This window comes from Panulirus ornatus, chromosome 15 (assembly GCF_036320965.1).
Source record: "Panulirus ornatus isolate Po-2019 chromosome 15, ASM3632096v1, whole genome shotgun sequence".
Classification (NCBI taxonomy): Eukaryota; Metazoa; Arthropoda; class Malacostraca; order Decapoda; family Palinuridae; genus Panulirus; species Panulirus ornatus.
Window position 1 is genome coordinate 26,763,234 of NC_092238.1, and position 18,505 is coordinate 26,781,738.

Below are 18,505 nucleotides of genomic sequence, written 5' to 3' on the forward strand. Positions count from 1 at the left end.
TTAGGTTTTAAAAGTATCAAAGTTGTACAGTTATTTTATTCAAAATACAATCCAAAGTACATTACATTGCAGAATATCATGCAGATATTCTGTTTGACTAGTTATGGTCTTTTTAAATTTTAGTTTATTAGTAAAAGCTTCAAATAAATCACAAAATTATACTAAAATAAACTTAAGTAATTACACATTGTCACCCTAGCATATTAGGGTAACTTCAAGTTACCACACACTCATTACATGTAGTACAATCTACACGAAAATACAAGCTTTGTAGCGTTACCCGAACAAGTTCTATACCACACTACAACAGTCTTCATGTGCCTTTACCGGGAGGTTGTGTGTGCGGGGTTCCTCCCTCACCGCTGGGGGTCATCAGAGCCAGAGATTCCACGGAAAGGGTTTTTGTTTTACCAGCGATGGGCACTTCCCTTTCCTCCACTCACGACTCCTCGCCAATGTTTAATCACTAGTGCCTTTTGCAGGATATTTCACAACAGAACCAGGAGGTTTATAAAATGTCAAACTGCTGTATCTAATTGTACACTTTCCCGGTCACCTTACTACGTTCTAGCTTCATAAACTGACAAGTTACAATTCTGTATCAGAGAATATAGATTTCTACCTGTACAAAGTCGATCTATAATAAAAGCAAAAATTTTAGTTTGCCTACTCCTAGTCTAGCAAAGATTCTGCACAATATGTGGTACTAGTTTTTAAAACCTAACACTTCTAGCTTCCGTACTTGCATCATTGCGCCTAATACCTACCTAAATGTATACCTACCATATCTTGTACATTCATATTTTATAATCCAACCTTCTTCCTACAACGTCTTATGCCCACGATTCATCTATATTCCCAGTTATTGCTCCTCAAAACCCACTCTGACTACAATATAATCACTCAAAAACCCACCCTAATGCCAAACTCCAGTTTGTTTTGCCCCTTAAATGCCTCAATTTCTTTATGCTAGTGAAAAATAATCTCCAAACAATTTACTAGACTCGATTAATGTCAAGCTAAAATCTACCCAAATCCCATTTGAAGCATTAGGGCTTCATTGCTACGATGTGCAGTGCAGTTCATTGTCGGTCGTACGTTGTCCATCTCATGATCCGAAAACAAGAAAAAAGTAATTACCAAGAAATTATTCAACATAATCTGGCATACATTGGTATAAAAAATCGTCCATGCTAGAACGTCATGGATATAACATGTATAATAAATGCAAAGAAATATTCTAAAAAAAAAAAATCTTAATATGATAAACACTTCAAGTCATATCAAGTCATTATACCAAATTTATAAAAGGACAAAATGCATGCACATATATCAAAATATTAAAAATATAAGGAACAAATATAAGCAAGAAATTCTACACAAATTCCAATTGTTAAATTGAATACAATTAAGAAAATATAAAAAGAATCAAAATAAACCAGTCTGACAAGTGAAAAGTATATGAATATGTTCAATGTACATACAAGGCAAATGCCCGTAAATATTCAGCCAATCCGAACCCATTCCCCAGTCGACATTTAGCCAATCATATCCCAACCACCCCTGTCGACATTCAGCCAATCAGAACCCCAACTCCTGTCGATATTCAGCCAATCAGAACCCTAACCTTTTTGAAATTCAAAATGGACACTAAACATATGAAAAACCTTTGCTTATATGTATAATTTGGATCAAGGCCATGCAGATACATGGAGCAGATGCTCGCCTGAAAATAAAACATGTGAAAATACTAGTAATTGAAGCTATCAATAACCTAGTTAACAATATATGTACATTTAGGCACAAGAATCAGTAAATTTCAAAATTTTCACTTTGTTCACACTGACGAACAATTTCCTGAAAAGGAAAAAAAAAATGCATTAATAAACTGTCGACAAAGATGAATTTATAAACTTGCGACTTAAAAGTACACAAGACAAATTAACATGAAGTGGCAAAACAATAAGATATTTAATCATGGAAAAATATCACTTATAATAGATTTCCTAAATTCTGGCGATCTTTATGAACGCCATGTTAATATACGTGTTAATGCTGCAGACAAGCTGGTCAAAGCCAATGTGAAGCTCTGGTATCGCCATTTCAAGTATGAACATTTGGTAACAAGAGGTTGTCTTGTCCATGTAAACACATAGATGATTCCATCAATTCCAAAGTCCGATGACATCTGAAAAAAAAGCAAAAAACTTTAAAACCACAGTACGTAGTTAAACGAAGATCATACAAGTACCAGTCAGGCGCTTAGAATTAAAGAGCAGAAGCTAAAAATTAACTGCAGTCTTTATGAAAAAGAAAAAACAGGCACAAGGACTTCTTAGAAACTTTCAGAAAAAAAAAAATCAGGCAAACTAATAGGATAATTTCCCCCTCAAAAAAGAATTGTACAGTCTAGGGGAAACATTTTTGGCAGAGAGCCTTTCGTTTCATAAATGAGTTCATGCAATCACATTCAACTAATATTTTCTAGCATGGTTATATACCGAACCTTGGCCTTTTGATATTGCTTTTTAAAGTGAAAGTCTCAATATCCCGTGGTTTTAACACTACAATGTTTATATGATTTCTGGATATATCTTTTTTTTCAAGGAGATAATCTATCATTCAATTGTCAATCTCCTCAGTTGAACTGCTCATTTAACTTCGACTCTACACCTTCACTTAGAACACGGCCACTCCAGCTCTACTCTACCCCTGTTCTGGCACCAGTAGTTCCTTTTATAGCCTCAAAGTTCCTCTACTCGATTTCAAAATGCCAGAGGATCCATTAATTGTGCTCCTATCCAAGCTGGTCCACTATCCACAGATAAAATCCTTTCCATTTATGTCTTTTGGTCCTGCATCCTTATTAACCATTGGACGAATAATTTTCTGTTCTTTATTTTCATAAACTTTTACACTTGAAGTCTAACCATCACTTCTAGTTTGTATCTTTGCCATGATGCTCATAAGAGAGACCCATAAGATTTTGAAAAATAAGTACACATTCTATGCACATATGGATGAAGGACATTTAAAATAGTTCTCGTATATAACGTGTCTACGTCCTATGCAAAAAAAGTTGGTGTACAACTCATTCCAGACTTTTTAACCTCCAAGCCATTGACAGTAGCCACACAAGTGACCATTATTAGTTAATCACACGATTACGGCAATCACTATTATGGGAAAAGTAAACAAACTTTACTAAAGAAACTAAAATTGCCTGCATTACATGTTAATCTCTTAAAAGTAACAAGCCAAGGACCAAGCGATTTCATGTCAAACTAAAGAGTCAATTCGGTGGTTACTGTGATACGAATAACTAAGATTTGAAAATTTTCCAATTTCATATATCAAACCTTACGTAGTACCTACATTGCCTATTTTCCATTATAATGAATCTAATCCATCTTAATCGAATTATATCTAGAACAGTATTTTATATCTGATTAAATCAAATCACTCCAGTAAATTAAATGAATACCCAGTCATTTTACGTTACGATAAATTAACCTAAACTAAACCATCCGAAGTGTCAATTACACTCTAAATATTAAAGTTAAATATATTCGAAACCTGGTAAAAGATACTCAGACCCACATTCTAACGTGGCTACCCAACCGGCAACCAGTAAAGAAAACCCTCAAAGAAAAAAAAAAACCCCGACATAACCCAAGTAGGTACAAACATTGACAAATACACAAAATGTTTAGCACAGCAACACTGACTAAACAAACACAGAAAAAAATTGACGACAATCAGGCTTACAAATCCTCAGCTCACGCCACTTCTCACCACAAATTCTTGGATGACACAGAAAAAACGGATATTTTTGCGAGTCATAGGTAAACTCGGTTGAAGGGCTTCATGTGAAACTCCGAAGATGGAAATATATTAACCTCGATAGAATCGAAGTACTGTTCTTTACGATACGTTTTCTCAGCACTGCAGTAACACTATCCATATGAACTCATCTAATTCTCACGAAGGATTCCAGAGTAAAGATAGGCCGAAAGGTGATGACGTGGATAGTAAATACTTTAAAGCCGCTCGTGAGGTGCTTTAAAACTGCATCGAAATATGTCCGAGTGTCGTCTTCAGTGCTTCGTGACGTCGTACCTTCTGTTCGAACGCTTCACACCTCTGGACCAGGAACGGGATTGTTTACTTATTCAAAAATCTTAATAATTTTTACTTGATATATACCTTTAATGCGTTGCCTCGTACATCTCACAATGATAGCACTCTGTATTCTCAAATTCAGCGATTGCTCCTCTGTTCCATTTACACTTTCGAAACAGGAGTCATCCGCCACTGTTACCAACACCAGCAACAATGCAAGTGTTCAATGAGTAAGAGCGTCGTTAAGGTAGTATTCCATTCCTTCCGTCGTCTTCTTTTACCATCTTATATGAGAAGCATCTAATTCAGTGGCTATGGAAGCCCAGTTTTCATTAAAGCAAATTCTGAACAATATACGTATGTCTGACAAACATTAGATTAAAAGACAACTTCTCTCACATACTCGAACCTTACCGACAACCTCGTCCAACTTTATATCCAAGAATAACACCACCAGTGTTCTACGTCAAGAACCTACTAGTAGCATGGAATATATTTTGGGTCTGGTTCTAAATAGAACCATAACCAATATCTACCTGAGTCTTACTTTTTTCATGGAGGAGATAGGTTAAGATTACGCAAATACTTCTATGACAGACCCTTAAACAACTTTGTAACATTAAAAGTTACCGATGTTATTCATGGAGATAAAGAGAGATCTATGTCTCATGCATAGCGAAGGGAACCTGGACACATTGATGACTGTTACAATATCACAAACTGGACTGTTTTACACACACACACACACACACACACAAATAACTGGAGAGATGGTATAGCTAAGTAACAAAAATTTATTCATTATACAATTTTGAAATGTCTGTGTGCTATGATTTCCATTCATAAACGTGTCAAAACAAAATTCGACGTCTTGAATCAACTAGAATCAACCAACGTATCAACCAGGGACAAAGTTAAGAGGTGTTCGAAACCCAGAACTTCTCGTCTGGACTCAATTCCATGTATTGTGGCCCGCCCGGCACCGCGGTGGACTTGGCCACAAATGTAAACACGGGTGAGTCCAATTCTGCAAAGGGGAAGTCTATGAAATAATGAAATCGAAAACTATTTACCTCGATATCTAAGCGGTACACTGTAATAGGTATTCTTTGGGAAACGATGGTATGTATCACGTGCACATTCAAAGAAAGAAGGTTTAGAATAAATACTGTGGCAAAGGATGGGACACAAGAGACATGGGCGAGTCCATTCTCGAGTGAGCGATCGAAAATACGATCCAATCCTCTCTTTCTTCTCGAGAGAAATTGAGAGTAACGGGAAGATGATGGGCTCTGCTTGCCTCTCACCTTCTTTCACTCACTTTCACCCCAAGATTCCCCAGCTCTCTCCTTCCTCTAGTGGACTTTCATCTCCAATTTTCAGGTCAACTTGTCCTTTCTCTGTAGCGAAGAATGTTATCATTCGCTCTCTCTCTTTCTCGAAGTTTCAACTCTCCCCTTTGTCATTGTATTAAACGTGACTTAAACATCTTAAAAAAGGGTCTATTTGCATCTCTCTCTCTCTCTCTCTCTCTCTCTCTCTCTCTCTCTCTCTCTCTCTCTCTCTCTCTCTCTCTCTCTCAGATGGGCGAGTCCATTTCAAAGGAGGAAACTTGGATGACGTTCGCGGTATCGATCCATATCTTTCTCCTCAGGAGAGAGTGAAAGTAGTGGACAGATTGCGCGGCCTTGCTTCCCTCCTTCACCCCCACTTCACTCACTTTTACCCCCATGGATTCCTTCAGCTCTCTCTCTCTCTCTCTCTCTCTCTCTCTCTCTCTCTCTCTCTCTCTCTCTCTCTCTCTCTCTCTCTCGTCCCTCCTCCTGAACTTTCATCACCCAATTCAAGGTCAAACTGTCCTTTTTTTTTTTGATCAATTGCATCACTGTTTAGCGCTTTCTCTGAAATTAATATTTACGTTTTCTTTTTCAAATCTCTCTCTCTCTCTCTCTCTCTCTCTCTCTCTCTCTCTCTCTCTCTCTCTCTCTCTCTCTCTCTCGTACATGATTTCGGGTGAGTCCATTTCGGTCAGGGGTCTTCTCCGTCTCCACTATCAATGCGTAGCTTTTCCATTCAACGGAAGAAAGTGAAAGTTGTGGGCGGATCACCGGATTTCTTTTCTACGCTCTTCTTCTTTCACTCGACGATTTTCCCGCCTCTCTCTCTCTCTCTCTCTCTCTCTCTCTCTCTCTCTCTCTCTCTCTCTCTCTCTCTCTTTGAGGACTTTCAGCCACAGCTTTCAGGTCAAAATGTCCTATTTCTTTTCGATTAGAAGCAACGGTGCTCCCGTTTTCTCTGAGTTTCATGATTGCGTTTTCCTTACTTCGTGCAGTTACGTACGTGACGCTCTCTCTCTCTCTCTCTCTCTCTCTCTCTCTCTCTCTCTCTCTCTCTCTCTCTCTCTCCTCCACTCCCACTCTCTCACACACATACCTGGGCGAGTCCATTTTGGTGTAGGGCAACCAGAGTCTTGGCAGCGTCAAATCGACCACTCTCTCCCCAAAGAGTGAAAGTAAAGAGGCGACTGAGCGAGTGTTTTCGCTTCCACTCTCCTCCCCTTTCACTCACTTTCTCTCAAGAGTTCTCTGGCTCTCTCGTCCTTCTTAAAGACTTTCAGAAGCAATTTCGTGGTCAACCTGTCCTCTCTCTCGAAAACAACGCCATACCCGTTTTCTCTGAGTTTCACTTTTCCGTTTTCTCTGTCTCAGTAGTGACGTAAACATAAACATATCTGTCTGGCTCTTTCTCCTTTTCTCTCAGTTTCTTTCTTTCTATTTAAATCTTTCAATTTGTTTCTCTATTTTTCATTAATAAACTAATTCATTCTTCTCTCTCTCTCTCTCTCTCTCTCTCTCTCTCTCTCTCTCTCTCTCTCTCTCTCTCTCTCTCTCTCTCTCTCTCTCCTCATCCGTTTGCTTGTCTGTCTGCAGTCTGTTTATGTCTCTTACTCTTTCCTATTACATTCTCATTAATCTTATGTATGTGTATGTGTGGATATATGTATGTACGTATGTACGTATGTATGCATATATGTATGTATGTATGTATGTATGTATGTATGACTGAATCATAAATGCATATCGGTTTGTCTATCTATCTATCTGTCTGTCTGTCTGTTTCTCGGTCTATCTATCTATCCATCTATTCATCTATCAATCTGTTTCTCTTTGTCCATCTCTTTGTTTATCTGTCTCTCACGTGAGTAAGTCCATTCTGGTACAGGGGAAGTCGGTGTGCCAACTGACATGGAAGGCATTGCCACCTCATAAGAAACTGAAAGTGACAGACAGGGAGTGAAAGTGGCATCGGGGTCTACGTTCCTGCCTGTTTTCCCTTTCATATCCACTTTCCTTCATGGGATATATCGAGCTTTCTCGACTTTCACTCTCAATATCAGGTCACATTATCCTTTCTCTAGCAACTCTACATCCGGCTTGACTAAATTTCTCCTTTCCATTCTTATCGTCTCACTCATGTTCCAAGCTTTCATAAATCTTTCTCTCTTGGTCTAAAACACTCAAACTTATACAGGGGTAAGTCCATTGTGGTATACGGGGGCACTCGCTACTGAAAGTGAAAATTCAAGCCTTTCCCTTCTCAAGGGAAAATGAAAGTTCAATATGAGTGGCCTTCGCTTCTCCTTGACTTCCCTTTCATTCACTTTCGCTCACGGTTCTCCAGCTCTCTCGTTCGCGTGGAAGACTTAAATCCAGGTCAAGTTGTCCCTTTCTCTACCAACAACAACTCTCTTTCCATTTTCTCCGAGTCTCCATTCTCTTTTGTCTTAGAAATGGATCAAGCGTTCACATATTCTGAGTTTCTCTTTTTTACTTTCACTGTACCTCCGTCCCTTCCTTCCTCTTCTTTATCCCCGACGAATGCGTCTTTCCCAGGCCTTCCACATCAACTCATTGTCTTTCCCTATCCGAAGAAAGTGTTCCAATTATCAATTCACAATCCCAGAAAAATGGGTAGACTCATCGACCTGAAAATCCATTATGAGATTGACTACTTCACACAGCGATGGGTGTATAAAGTAAACGAAAGAAATATATACAATCATTTACCACAAATGAGCAGTAAAAATGAAACCAAATATCACACACATAACTGTACGAAAGCGCAGGTAATCTTATGGAAACATAGAGGACCAGTACCTTCATATACAGGGTGTCCCCCCAAAAAAAATGTACTAACTTTTTTGCACCCTACAACTCACTGAATATTTTTTTTTTTCAGATACAATTGAAATTGATCCTGAAAAAAATTCAGTGAGTTACAGGGTGTCAAAAAGTTAGTACATTTTTTTTGGGGGGGGGGAGGGCACACTGTATTTAAAGAGCCACAACGTAAACCCTGCAAGAGTCAAGTAGACGGCAGATGACACTTCCATCTATGAACGTCTTCATTTGTTCCCATTATGGATACGTAGGTGCTAAAGATACACTCACATCCTCTCGTCAACAATATCTCTAGTAATCCCTAGCTACTGTTTTCTTCCATTTCTCATCTAACAGTTCAACAAGGTATCCTGAACCACTTAGAATTACTGAATCAGTCTACAGCTGTTGTGATGTCGCTTCACACGTACATCTCGCACCATTGCTGTGGGGCTCATGTAACTCCCTCTTAAAATATATATAATCAAAGTCTCTCAACCTAGAGATATCTACTCCGAAGAGTGTAACAGCAGTAACAGTCACTCTATCTTAGAAATCCAGAGGCTGTGGTATTCAAGTACTCAACATCAAGAAACCTCACACCTTCCACTCTTTATCAAATCAATTTAAAAGTACTCATTTCTCTGTAGCGTTAAGGCCAGACCACTTCACTTGGACTTTGAGGAGCCAACTCCCTCCCTAAGCTCTATAAAAATCTATTAGAGTCGTGTTACTACTCGAACAGGTCTTTCTAGTTACGTTGGGAATGATCTTTGTGATCTTGGCGATAACAATAAGGATATTCTCGACCCAGAGGCAGGCACCAGTGATGCACAGGTGAATATAAGGCTACAAGGAGGAAAAGCTGATGATGTAAGATGTAACTGGTTTCAGCGATTAAATCTTTGATCGACTATTGATTTCTGGACAAGGGTTTGCCATATACGTTTCTGTGTTTTTAATCTAATTACTCATTTGTACTATGTGGGGGAAAAGTTCTACAATCGTTAGGCCCCATCTCTTGGACTTTCTCTACCACATACATCTTAAAACTTCTACAAGCTGCCAGCCATAACAATTTTATCGCTTACTCTTATAATATTTAAGTAACTCTTTGAATATGTTCTAACAAGGTAATTGCTGCTTAGCTTCTTGTTATGTCCTTTGGTTCTGTCTTTCGATCACTTCCAGAAGCGTTCATTTTGACATGATAAAACTAGTTTACAAAAAAGAAAGAATGATAAAACTTTAAGGCCTTGATCAAGTCACACTTCACACTTCAATCTTCCAGGGTGGACAAATCTATGGCCTGTGACTCTTCACCGTAATCAAGCTTTCTTAATTCTGGCGCGCGTATGTGTGTGTGTGTGTGTGTGTGTGTGTGTGTGTGTGTGTGTGTGTGTAATACATAAGATGAATTAATTGTGAATGGCCACGTAAGTTACATATTGTGTATACATACGTACGTACGTAACTAAGGCAAAATTCAGCATCACTTTCTGTACATCCTGAGGACCAGCATGATCGCTAGGGTGTCATAGTAACAGAGGGAAAGTGAATGAAAAGTGAAAACATGAAAGCAATTTGAAAGCGGTGAGAGGTCCTTCTTAGCACTAGAAAGGACAGTATAGCCCACGTACCGCATCCCAAGGTCCTTGAGAAGCGATAGAAAACGGAGGGAAAGCGCGTAACGCGGCAAGTGAAAATAAGTGAAACTGATTGTCCACCTCTCTCTCTCTCTCTCTCTCTCTCTCTCTCTCTCTCTCTCTCTCTCTCTCTCTCTCTCTCTCTCTCTCTCTCTGATTCCCAAGGTCGGATTCTGGCCATCACTTTCACTGACGGCATTTCCTCCCCCGTCCAGATAATGGACTGGTTCCATCTGCTATATAAACAGAACATCATCTCTTAAGTCCACAATTGTCAGCTGAACGAACTCGCACCATTCTTGCAGGAAATCAGGATTTGCTATTTTTTTCTAGTATTACAGTAATGGTTACTACATATTTCGGCTGGCTTTATCGACGTACCTGATTTCTACTTATAATAACTTGAATACTTTACTTCTGCAAGCAATGTGGCCATACGAAATTTGGATCTTAAAGCAGAAAAAAAATAATGTCTGCTATTATCATGGCAGCCTTATCCCATACGTCATACCACTTGATGTAGTGAAATGAGCCCTTAATCTTTTCCCCCGTTACGACTTTCGTACATCAGTCTCCGTCGGGTGTGTTGTTATTAATCAATTACTTTTTCTGAAGTTATATTGATTAGTCCGTCTGGAATATTGTCCACGAACACGAACGTGTTTACGGAATACGGAGCCAAACCTCTAAGTGTATTTCAGTTACCCATAAAATTTTGACTGATGGTTTTGTGCGAGTTCAGCTTAATTTCTAATCAAATCTACCATGAGTAGAAATGGTAACGAAAGAGACAGAGAGAGAGAGTCGGCAACTCACCTCCTCCTCCTTCTCCTGACGACAACATGAAGTCGAAAGTCGGGTTCCATCGGTCGGTCAGTCGATGGCGAGGGTCAAGCTGCCTCTGGTGCCTTTAATGTTTACAATACCTGCCAAAGATGGAGATACAACGGCGATTTATATAATTCGTTATTAATCACATCTCACATAATGTCTATAGTCGGCTGAAGGCACTCATTAGTTATTTCCTTTATAACTGTTCACATGTATGTTATTTTTTTTTTCTGTAGATAAAACCGTGTTAGGCAGTGAACTAAAATCCTCATAAACACGTCATTTTACACTGACTTACTATTGGATGTATAATGATTTAAATCGTGTATTGCAAATTCATAAGAAATTCTTGATGATTTGTATTTAAGATAAGAGTCTCTCATGCTGATCCAATTGTTTAAATGGTAAGATATTTGTGGCAATCACCGAGAGACCAACACCTTGTGAAGGTCAATTGTAAGGTCTGAAACCCATTTCCTGCATGGCCCACCAGCCAGTCTACCCTGGTGGAAACAATCACTAAACACTCCATAATAAAGTCAAAGCTAATAAGAATGCGGATCTGAATTAGACATTTATTAATATGCTTCAGTGAGAAGCGAGACTGATTCATTAAAGAATACACCGCGTTTTATTGTAGGTGATAGAAGAAACAATTATAGTAGGAACAGAAAATCCATTGAATATGTGTTGAATAAATGTCGACGAATTATATGCAGAGTAGTCAACCTTTCCTCAACCTCAGCAATACTAATGGAAATGGGTGACATTAGGCCGGACGTAATCAGATATTACAGATTTGAAAAGACTTTCTTTGTAGCTAGCCATTAATTCCATTTTCTCTAAATAGTATATGACAGAAAATGAAAAGATTTTAGGGGAAACATAATCAAATGCTCCTGGTATTTATTGTTAATAATTGGTGATAATATTGAATGAAAGATTTTTCTGCTGAAACAGTCAATAACACAAAGATAAAGGAAAATTTGCTTAGAAATAGAATGAAAATGAAGGAAACAAAGACGTTTCAAATACCAAAAGTATACTAGAAAAAAATGCTTATTGCAAGGCTTTATCTCCATCATCATTATTGATTAAAAAACTTGTTGTGTAGTTACCGATTGTAACAGTTTTCTTTAAAAGTAAAACTAAAGAAAATGAGAATATCTAGGGGAAACTCAATCAAATGTTAGTAAGATCATTAGTGAATTGTGATTTGAATCGTGATTACTTTGAATTATTTTTTTATATAAAAAAACCAATGATACTGTTCATTTAATCGCTAGACATCAATGACCTTGTTAATTTCTTTAAGGATTTTAGAGGTAAATATTGATGGTAGAAGTTACTGGATCAGAAATAGCTTATACAAAGCTTTTACAAGTTCATTTACATTCACCAGTGAAACCAGTCGTACGGAAATGTTATCCTTAACACCATGCGTTTAGGACAGAGGTGGGCTGCTGGTACACTCAACAAGGTAGTTTTCTGTGTTCCATCCTCAGGGACGGGTGTTGTACTTAATAAATAAAACCGGATGATGCAACTTGTGAGGTGAAAGTTTAGGATTACAGTCAAATAAAAACACATTCCAGTTTCAAGATACAGAAAACGATAACAAAAAGAAGGAAAATGAAAATACATCAGAACGATGGCGTCAAAGCTAGACGAAAATTCCTACACCAATTTTTTTGATAACAGAAAGAGGATACTGATGTAGGAAAAGTTAAGAAATAATCTTAACATCTGACGAAAGTGAATTGAAAAATTCGATTATGCTAGACATCATCTCATTATGTGAATATTGATTGAAAGAACAATTGGTTAAGTCTTATGAATTGGTGAACGAGAAAGAAAGCTTATCCTAATACTGAAAGAACTGTCTGTATTAGTGTTGTAAACAGTACTCATGAGATGAGTCTTAACGAAAGATACCCTGAATTCATCACTTTCGTTTGACTCATTCCCTGAAATGTTGAAATGGAAGAATAAAGACAAGATACATATGAGGAAGGTTAACAGAAGGGGCAACACGAGTGTAAACCTCTCTTCCTGCAACTCAAAAATAGTAATCAAACACAGTAACATAATCAGGCCTAAAGAATAAGACATTTTCAGAACTTTACAGTTGACTAGACTCAAAAAGGAAAAATGAAATCCAGTTTTCTTTGATGATGTTTACCAACCTGGCTGCAGGATAGGTCGCGTTCCGTTGCCCAAGATCCTGAAGATGACGTTGATCCCGCGAAGACTTAGCAATTAAAACCCGACGAAGGTGGTGAAATCGTGTCCCGGGGTGAAGTGGAGGTCGCGAGTTCGAGCCCCGGCACCAATCCCAGGGTTGGGCTTGGCCACGCACCGTTGTACGCGCCCACCCGATCTCACTCCTGTAGCGGGAAGGAGCGAGTAAGGCGGTAATAATAAACTAAAGGCTTCGCTGAATCTGTCTGGCCTGGCAACCATGTTGGATGTTTGATCTACACGAAAGAGGCTTTAGTAATGAAGTGCCTCTGTGAATTTATGGGTCTTATACAACATCTCCAGGACATAAAGTCTTCGCTGAAGGAAACATACATTTGCCAAAACACTCCAGTTCTGCTCTCCGTGACCTGAGGAGGTAGTGAATGAGGTATATTTCACGGGGACTGTAGGTATTTATGTAACATTCCGCACACACACACACACACTCTCTCTCTCTCTCATGGCAGCTGAGGGCACCTGCGAATGAATGACGAACCTGTCCGTTGGGAAACACCTGATGCATTCCTTGATGGTTGGTTCTTCCGGTCTCGGGACATGTCAACTGCCAGGAGCCATTCAGGACAACAATGACGTTTTGGAACCACCAATCGAGATAAGATTGGAACAAATAATGCTATGATCATATATGTGTTCACTGCATATTTGGCCTTGTATTCCTTTATAGAATCAGTGGTCAACATTAATCTCATTCGTTTTCTAAAAGCTTCAATATTTCCGTGTAAACGTTATCATCATTATTATTATTATTATTATTATTATTATTATTATTATTATTATTATTATCATTATTATTATTAAGTCTATTGTCTTCTTCTCAGTATCTTTAGAAGTGTTAGTATCATTATCATACCATCGTTATGATGTGACATCATCATTTTCTTAACAGAAAATGTGTCTGCAAAAAGACCTATCGTAAAACACTCGTTCAATTCTACTTAAAGAAGGAGAAAGAGTTGCCGTAAGTAAGCAACCCCCTGGCTGTTTTACATGAGGGTCACCAGGCTTAACACGTGTTGAACATGATGATGACGTCTGCAGAATGTACAGTGATCACAGGAACATAACACGCGACCCTGGCTAAGCCCAGACGTCAGTAATGCCTGACGAAGGATGTCAGACCCCGATAATCCTCGAGTCTACTCCAAGATTATCTAACCAAGACATCTAATTTCCTCGATAATTTGCTTCGGAAAATATTCTAAAATTATGTCGTCTTTCCCGACATCCGCACCCCCCTACCCCAAGGATTCCCCCCCTACACCACCCACATCTGTTCCCCCACCCCTACCCCCAATCCCAAACCCCACCCCCACCAAGCCATTAGCTAATCTTGCTTCTTCTCCCCCGCCCTCCTGGGGTCTGACATTTAACCCACAAATCACCCCAGAAGCCCTACTGTCAGGAGGGAGGGTAATTGAGGAGGACCCCACATTCCGTCGGTGTCGTTTACGAGGACCTACCGATCTCTGATGCGGTAGTTACGAGGTGGATTATAGAAGAATGTAGTTTCACCGGTGAGGACCCGCATCACACCTGGCAAGGTAATGATAGCGAACCTCGAACTGTGTAAATCACGGAGCACGTAAAGGGTGCGTGTAAGGTAAAGGGTGTGTGCAGGGTGAAGGGTGTGTGCAGGGAGAAGGGTGTGTGCAGGGTGAAGGGTGAATGCAAGGTGAAGTGTGTGTGTGTGCAGGTGAAGGGTGTATGCAGGGGTGATGGAGACTGTATCAACACTAACAATAGCAGGTCAACAGGAAGGACACTGATAATAACAACAATAACAGCACAGGCAAACACAACGGCAGTCATTGTTATCTTTTCTTTCCTCTTACCTTTACCACCTTTCTACCTCTTCCCTCACCAACAACATCCCGGGTCCTACCACACCACCACCACCATCAACCACACCCCGGGTCCTACCACACCACCACCACCATCAACCACACCCCGGATCCTACTACACCATCACCATCATCAAACACACCCCAGGTCCTACCACACCCCGGGTCCTACCACGCCACCACCACCATCAACCACATCCCGGGTCCTACCACACCACCACCACCATCAACCACACCCCGGGTCCTACCACACCACCACCACCATCAACCACACCCCGGGTCCTACCACACCACCACCACCATCAACCACACCCCGGGTCTTACCACACCACCACCACCATCAACCACACCCCGGGTCCTACCACACCACCACCACCATCAACCACACCCCGGGTCCTACCACACCACCACCACCATCAACCACACCCCGGGTCTTACCACACCACCACCACCATCAACCACACCCCGGGTCCTACCACACCACCACCACCATCAACCACACCCCGGGTCCTACCACACCACCACCACCATCAACCACACCCCGGGTCTTACCACACCACCACCATCATCAACCACATCCCGGGTCTTACCACACCACCACCATCATCAACCACACCCCGGGTCTTACCACACCACCACCATCATCAACCACACCCCGGGTCTTACCACACCACCACCACCACCAGCCCACACTAGCCACACCCTGGGATCCCCCACACCACAACCATCACAAACCACTAACGATCGTTTGCAAATCACAACCCTCGTTTATGAAGTATCTCACATTCATATTATAGCTAAATCACCGATGCCAGAACTTTCACTAATATAATATTCCTAGAATTCATTGTTTAAATTTCTGAAAATAACACGTACACACACAAAAAATTAAAGATTGTTGTATGATAACAGCACCTGAAATCGTCTACACTGCTCTCATAACACGTTCAATACCCGGGTAACCTAACTGATCTCAACGCCTTGTTTCAGAGATAACTGTTCAGCTTCCAATATTTTTTTCCTTACGTTAACCGACATGGGAAGGGCAGACACGTCTTAATCATGGCCATCGCAAATGAAAGAAGAATACACACACAAATAATAAAAACAAAATATCAATCAGCGCTCTGGAGCTAATTGAACACTTTACTGGCGCAAAAGTGCACAAGAGTGGAGTGGGTCTGAGGATGAAGAAAGGAGAAAAGAAAGAGATAGGTGATAGGCTTTATCAGTGGGAGAGATAGCCATAGACTGATCAGGTTGACAGAGAGGAAAACAAGGTTGAGTTATAAATAGTTGTTAGAGATAGTTTTGGTTGAGGGACCATATTGAGATATATCAAGCAAAGGGGATGCAGGTAGAGGATTAGCAACGTTCATGCAAATGTCGCCACGGCTATTCTATTCATGTCTTCTCGTCACAGTCCGTGGTGGGTGGAGAGCTCTTCCTCCCGGATGCTGAGATAGAAAGGCACCTATCACACCATCTCGATGAGGCAACGATCACCGTAATGACAGTGAAAGTCGCGCAAGATGGGGGCGAGGCGACTCGACAGTGACCAATTATTAACAACACCACGGGAGGGAGGTGAAACGGGATGATAACTGAGGACGGAGGTGTGATTAGAGTAATGCTCAAGAGTAGAGAGGACGTCGGGATGATGCCTGAAGACAAAGGTATGACTAAAAAAGCTCGATGGTGAAAGAAGGACGTCGGAATGGTATAAGTCAAGATGATGATCAAGGGAAAGGGGATACTCATCCGGATAATTACAGATAAATGAGCTTTTAGGATGATAACTACATGAGGAGCTAAGTCGCGATGATAACTGAGAGGTAGAAGAATTTTGCTTAGGTAAACACTAGATTCCACAGTGCTGAGGTAATTATGTGGTCTCTATGATGCTGGACAAAAATACCTGGTCTGAGAGAGAGAGAGAGAGAGAGAGAGAGAGAGAGAGAGAGAGAGAGAGAGAGAGAGAGAGAGAGAGAGAGAGAGAGAGAGAGAGTCTACATAGTATTTAGGACGGAATCCTGCATTGAAGTAAGGCTAGCGTGAGAGGGAGAGAGAGAACTTGACTCAAAATCCATCAGATACCGAATACTATACTTGATAAAAATGTTGTGTTTATGTATATGAAGTTCATTCCTGACACCCAAAGCTAACTGACTTCATACCTCCGACACATATATCCTCTTGGTCAATCTTTCCTCACTCATTCTCTCCATTTGCCCTAACCACTTCAAAACACCCTCTTCTGCTCTCTCAACCACGCTCTTTTTATTTCCACACATCTCTCTTACCCTTACGTTACTCACTCGATCAAACCACCTCACACCACACATTGTCCTCAAACATCTCATTTCCAGTACATCCATCCTCCTGCGCACAACTCTATCCATAGCCCACGCCTCGCAACCATACAACATTGTTGGAACCACTATTCCTTCAAACATACCCATTTTTGCTTTCCGAGATAATGTTCTCGACTTCCACACATTCTTCAAGGCTCCCAGAATTTTCGCCCCCTCCCCCACCCTATGATCCACTTCCGCATCCATGGTTCCATCCGCTGCCAGATCCACTCCCAGATATCTAAAACACTTCACTTCCTCCAGTTTTTCTCCATTCAAACTCACCTCCCAATTGACTTGACCCTCAACCCTACTGTACCTAATAACCTTGCTCTTATTCACATTTACTCTTAACTTTCTTCTTCCACACACTTTACCAAACTCAGTCACCAGCTTCTGCAGTTTCTCACATGAATCAGCCACCAGCGCTGTATCATCAGCGAACAACAACTGACTCACTTCCCAAGCTCTCTCAACCCCAACAGACTTCATACTTGCCCCTCTTTCCAAAACTCTTGCATTTACCTCCCTAACAACCCCATCCATAAACAAATTAAACAACCATGGAGACATCACACACCCCTGCCGCAAACCTACATTCACTGAGAACCAATCACTTTCCTCTCTTCCTACACGTACACATGCCTTACATCCTCGATAAAAACTTTTCACTGCTTCTAACAACTTTCCTCCCACACCATATATTCTTAATACATTCCACAGAGCATCTCTATCAACTCTATCATATGCCTTCTCCAGATTCATAAATGCTACATACAAATCCATTTGCTTTTCTAAGTATTTCTCACATACATTCTTCAAAGCAAACACCTGATCCACACATCCTTTACCACTTCTGAAACCACACTGCTCTTCCCCAATCTGATGCTCTGTACATGCCTTCACCCTCTCAATCAATACCCTCCCATATAATTTACCAGGAATACTCAACAAACTTATACCTCTGTAATTTGAGCACACTCTTATCCCCTTTGCCTTTGTACAATGGCACTATGCACGCATTCCGCCAATCCTCAGGCACCTCACCATGAGTCATACATACATTAAATAACCTTACCAACCAGTCAACAATACAGTCACCCCCTTTTTTAATAAATTCCACTGCAATACCATCCAAACCTGCTGCCTTGCCGGCTTTCATCTTCCGCAAAGCTTTCACTACCTCTTCTCTGTTTACCAAATCATTTTCCCTAACCCTCTCACTTTGCACACCACCTCGACCAAAACACCCTATATCTGCCACTCTATCATCAAACATCATCAACATC

General features: G+C 40.5%; 1 long non-coding RNA gene across 4 annotated transcripts; it reads right to left on the minus strand.

Annotated features, from left to right (window-relative positions):
• Nucleotides 1-361: 361 nt before the first annotated feature.
• On the minus strand, nt 362-13,141 carry LOC139753787 (uncharacterized). Of its 4 annotated transcripts, XR_011713769.1 has the most exons (3): nt 12,946-13,141; nt 10,745-10,854; nt 362-2,188 (listed from the first exon to the last, which is right to left on the minus strand). It is a non-coding gene; the product is annotated as an uncharacterized lncRNA (long non-coding RNA). The 4 variants fall into 4 exon arrangements; XR_011713770.1 differs by lacking the exons at nt 10,745-10,854; nt 12,946-13,141 and adding an exon at nt 3,900-4,136; XR_011713768.1 differs by lacking the exons at nt 10,745-10,854; nt 12,946-13,141 and adding an exon at nt 3,796-3,915.
• Between the last annotated feature and the right edge of the window lie 5,364 nt (nt 13,142-18,505).